The sequence below is a fragment of the Photinus pyralis genome, unplaced genomic scaffold (assembly GCF_008802855.1).
Source record: "Photinus pyralis isolate 1611_PpyrPB1 unplaced genomic scaffold, Ppyr1.3 Ppyr1.4_LG6, whole genome shotgun sequence".
NCBI lineage: Eukaryota > Metazoa > Arthropoda > Insecta > Coleoptera > Lampyridae > Photinus > Photinus pyralis.
This window is the reverse complement of record NW_022170663.1, coordinates 34218111-34223304: the sequence shown is the minus strand read 5'-3', so window position 1 is coordinate 34223304 and position 5194 is coordinate 34218111. Positions and strand designations below refer to the sequence as shown.

The following is a 5194-nucleotide window of genomic DNA, read 5'->3' as shown; positions in this document are numbered from 1 at the left end:
CAAGCTACGACACCAGAAAATGCACATTTTCATTTACGTTTTAAGTATGTAGAGTGAAACAGTCCAAAAATGTTGTACCTACCCTAGTAATCCCTTAAAATGCTATGGCGTTCTATGATCCATTGCAATTCGCTTCAATTCTACCATATTATTTGCTTTTTACCTGAAAATTGAAAAACTCCGCGTTTGGCCACCTTGATAGAAAATAAATACGCAAAATGAAAATATTGGAATACATTGAAAAAAAGTACGCCGAGCTTTAAATGTTTCTAAGTAACGTTACTTCAATTTAAAAATAAGGGAATTAAAATAAAATCATATTGACTTTATACCCGAATACATGTCTAATGCCCATTTGCACTGACAAATTTAAGCGGAGCTTAGCTTAAGCGTCCCTTAAAATCCATGGCAACGATTATTGAGACCATGGTTGCCATGGATTTTAAGCTACGCTTGAGCTAAGTCTAATTAAGTGGACTGATAATTCGTAATCCCATGATTGTCATGGAAATGCCACTTGACGTTTACTTATAAAAATCACAATCTTTGTAAATACAATAACTTTGGTTGAAGAAGATAACACGGTCCATTCAATGGCTTGTTGCAAAAGTAGAAGTGCAAAATCCAAATCCAGTCAAGTCTAGAGAATTCGATGGCTAGCATAGGTGAAGGAAATTCAAAAGTGTTTAAATCTTCTACCCTTTCGTGCATTCATTCAAAACTGCAATTAAAAAATGGAAGCAGTTTGGCAGCATACAATACATTAATACATAATATGAAACTATAACTTGGGACAGAAAGAAAAAATCCCCTAGGGTTTCTTTCTGCAAATGCCAAAGATGTCTTGTATTTATGTATTGGATGCTGCCAAACCCCTTCCACTTTTTAATTGCAGTTTTGAATGAATGTACCAAAGGGTAGAAGATTGAAACTCTTTTGTCATTTCCTTCACATATGCCAGCATTATCGATGCATTTAAGGCGTAGGCTTATGGCCGTTTGCACCGACAAATTTAAGTGGAGCATATCTTAAGTGTAGTTAAAACCCATGGCAACGATTATTGAGACAATGGTTGCCATGGATTTTAAGCTATGTTTAAGCTAAGCTCCACTTAAATTTGTCGGTGCAAACAGCCATTAGACATGTATTCGGGTATAAAGTCAATATGATTTTATTTTATTTCCCTTATTTTTAAATTATATTGCAGGCATAATTAAAAAATTACTATAAGAAACACGTGTATAATATTAGTCTTTAAAGCAGTTGCAACGCTTAAACTCGTAACGCGTGCTTTAAAGACTTCATTATATTAACACACTATTCTTGTGTCCAGGAGACGTGCGAGCCGGCCGATCAGTGTAAAAGAACCCCGTGCTTGGGCCATCTAAACCCACCTCGTTGGAAGACTCCTGTTGGCCTTCGATTGTAGGGGAGGATACGTAGTTACACACCTAGATATGACACTCTTTTGCTTTGACTTTCCAGGTCCCAGCGAACCCGAGTATCTTAACCCTAGTTTACTGGCCACTAAAACTTTCAAGTTTACGGGCGTGGGGTGGAACGAACCCCAGGCCAAAATATTGAAAGAAAAAAACTTATGGACCCCAGACCTGTAAACTTGAAAGTTTTTCTAAAAGTAGTGATAAAATAAAAACTCAAATCCTAAGAAGGCCAAAAACGCCAAAAACGATAGAAAAGACTAAACTTGGAAGGTACTCGAGCTCCCAGGCCAAACTATTGAAAGAAAAAAAACTTATGGACATTGAAAGTGGCTGTGGGGTGCGATCCACCTCAGACCTGTAAATTAGGGTTAAGGTCCCCTTCATGAGGTTATGTTTCCAGCGTGAGTGCTTCCAGGACAATGTGGACTCGTGTATTAGTCGTAGACTTTTGCAGACCCTCGTTTAGTTTCACCTATGAGGGTAGGAATTGCGCTGGAGGATACGGATACGGGTGGCGTATAGAAACCTGGACGTGAGATCATCTGTTCTCGTTAACCCGACTACTAAGAATAGCATGTTTGAGTGTCACTGAATAACATTAGTAGAGTAGTTATGTAGCTTAATGCAAGACAGAGGTGCTCCTTGTGCTTCTTGTACTTCAGGGTTACTGTTATTCGAGGCCTAGATGGTTCTGACGAATTGGGGTATCGTATCGTATTGTATCGTATGGGTGGCACTCCCACGTTTTTCAGGTCGCATCAACAGCCGTCTGTGTGACTTAACGGCAATCGTGGTATGACTGCCGGAACCGCCGGCTTTACATGCCTTCTGAAGCATGGTAGTCCGAAGATCTCGTGTACTCCTAAAAACTGGCAAGTTGTGGGATTCGAACTCACAATCTGTGAGGTTGGAATCCTAGTCTTAAACCGCTACACCAAACTGACTAGACGATTTGGGGTGAGTATGATCGCTTGATTTATTGATTATATCGCTGTTCTCCTCATATATTAAAGAATTGATTGATGTTAAGTAAATTATGGGATCGATACGTATAAAAAGGTGTCACCTTTCCGTAAACACTGTCCTGTCTGCGAAATTAACTCACCTTATTTCTATTGCTTCTAGGTCTACCCTCTAAGTTCTGATTTAGAAAAGTGGACTCCTTCGACTTATATCACTGTGGGATGGGACCAAAATAGATGTCGCTTAATCCGGACTCGTACCGGAAGGTGGTGGTCTCGGATTACAATTTTCTACATAAAGCAGAAAAATACAGTGAGCGAGAGTGTGAGTAGTTTTTTTTTGCTTATTTGCATTAGTCCTTTTGGTTTTTCTGAAGAAACTGGGTTTTAAATTTAAAAATGAGACTTGCGACTTCTTTTATATAAACATAGACTAGGTCAAGTAATTCTAATTAAGGATATCTCATACACTATCTACAAAATAACAAGGGAATACGATGGAGTAATGTGTAGTGAGTGTTGCGTAATTTGTTGAATGAGTCACACAAATAATATGTCTAATAATCATCCAGAATTACAAAGAAATAATATGAAATGGAATTGTCCTTCGTTATTTGTCTCAGAAACGAAATCAAGGGAGAAAACAAGCACCAAATTTACTTGCTTTATACAGTGTGTAAAGCGATGGGGTATACAAGAGGGAATTTTTTTTAAATATTGATTTATGAAAAAAATTTATTCTTCATGATATTTTTTGCTGGCTTTGAAAGTACCAATAACGTTTCGATAATCTAAAGTTTATTTATAGAAATCTGGAAAAATAATAAAATTAATTGTTTTTATTGAAAGTTATCATTCTCCATTATAATCAAAATAGCGTATTGCTATCAAACCACAAACAATCGAAACGTTATTGGTACGTTCAAACCAAGAAAAAATATCATGAAGAATAAAATTTTTTTCATAAATCAATATTTAAAAAAAATTCCCTCTTGTATACCCCATCGCTTTACACACTGTATATGCCACATAATTTTATAACAGGCTTCGCGCAAACCAACACGAAACCTAAATCGTACTAGGTCCTGTAAGGGTACCTCACTTCCGAGAGGCATATTGTAACGTTAGTTACAATTGAACGAAATAAACTTCGGGTTCGTGGTTTTATTGGTGAAATTCTTCTCACAACTTTATTCATCTTCTCGTGTTGTAGTCAGTGGGACCTACCGTTTCGTACTTTTACTTGCCAACTAGCTCAGGTAAAAATGGGTTAAAAATGGGACAGAATTCAATAGGTTCCTTTCTCACTGATATCTCTAATAATCCTCCAGTAATTTGCAACCAAAATTTGGAAAAACACTTTTCTTACGCAAAGTTATATTAAATAAAAACAGTGAATGACTTTTGGAAGGTGATAAAACAGCTGAAATGTTAAAAATAGAGTAAGTAGGAGACAAATACATTTAGAAGAATGGAAAAAACACTTTATTAAGGTACAAGGAAATCATGGGAAAGAGGAGGCGATGGAAGAGGTAGGAAGTGAAGTGGTTGAAGCAGATACCAAGGGAAAAGATTGAGCATCAATTAAAAAGACGGAATAAAGGGAAAGTGCCAGGGAGAAATAGGAATGAAGCTTGGATTTTCGGCACAGATAGGGTCAACGAAAAGATTAGGAAACTAGTAAACAAGATATAGAAAGGAGAGAGCCTACCTGAAGAATGGAAGGAAAGGATAGTCTCGATCTTCAAACGCGGTGATAAAGGCTGTATTGACAGTCATAGGGAACTTACGATAATGACAACTGCGTATAGAATCTACGCAATGGTTCAGAATGAAAAACTAGAAAGAAAAGTAGAAGAGAAGGGGATGTTGGAGGAAACACAAATGTGCATCAGAAACGGGAGGGGAACCATCGACTGTATAAGTATATGTACTACACAGATTAGTGGAAGGGGAATTAGGAAAAAAGGGTGGGAAGGCGATTGCGGTTTTCATGCACTCAAAAATAGCAAGAAAGATTGGTTCCAAAACATTCAAATGAAGGGCGAAGTTCAGTACTGCAGCATTGCCGAAGTCTGCCCTCCCAATTAACCCTGTCGGGTCATATACAATCCCTGCGGAGCATAAATCCGCAGCGACTACTCGTGTCCCAAAATTGTAGTGACCACTGTAGGGTTACTACAGCACTGATTCTTCGATTGTCAGAAGGTAACAAGAGCATGAGAGCGGTGGAGTTCGAAATAGTCGCGTCATTACAAAAAAATGAATGGTGCGAGGCGAGAGTTTTACAGAGTGGAAAATGATCGGAAAATAGACAAGAAGCTAAAGGACAGAATCAAGGAATTACATATATGGAGAAAAAATTGAGGGTAAGAATAGACGGGAAGGAGTCTGAAGTATTTTGGACATGGCCACTTATCCCAACCTTATTTAACCTCTACATAGAAGGAATGGAAAAAAATTAAGGAGGTATCGTAGTAGCAAGGAATGATCTCTGGCATACACGGACGACAACCGAGTGATAATGGCAACAGAAGTAGAACAGATAAAGAAAATTATGGGAAGAATTGAGGTGGAGAGGGTACTGGGAAAGGAAGGGAATGGAGTTAAATGTAGAAAAGATGATGATATTTGGGAAAGGGAGAGGAAGAAAAATGAGATGGTAATAGAGAGATGAAAAAAAGAAAGGCGGTACGAGAAGTTACATACTTCATGTACCAATAATGCAAAGAACTGAGATATGCGGGTGGAAGGAATGAAATGGAGAGAGTACTATACGTGAGTATTAGA

At 37.9% G+C, this 5194-nt stretch overlaps 1 long non-coding RNA gene across 1 annotated transcript; it reads left to right on the top strand.

Annotated features, from left to right (window-relative positions):
* The first annotated feature begins 1356 nt into the window (after positions 1-1356).
* Positions 1357-2391, top strand: LOC116174727. Its single transcript, XR_004146155.1, has 3 exons — positions 1357-1843; positions 1897-2146; positions 2195-2391. It is a non-coding gene; the product is annotated as an uncharacterized LOC116174727 (long non-coding RNA).
* Positions 2392-5194: the final 2803 nt, after the last annotated feature.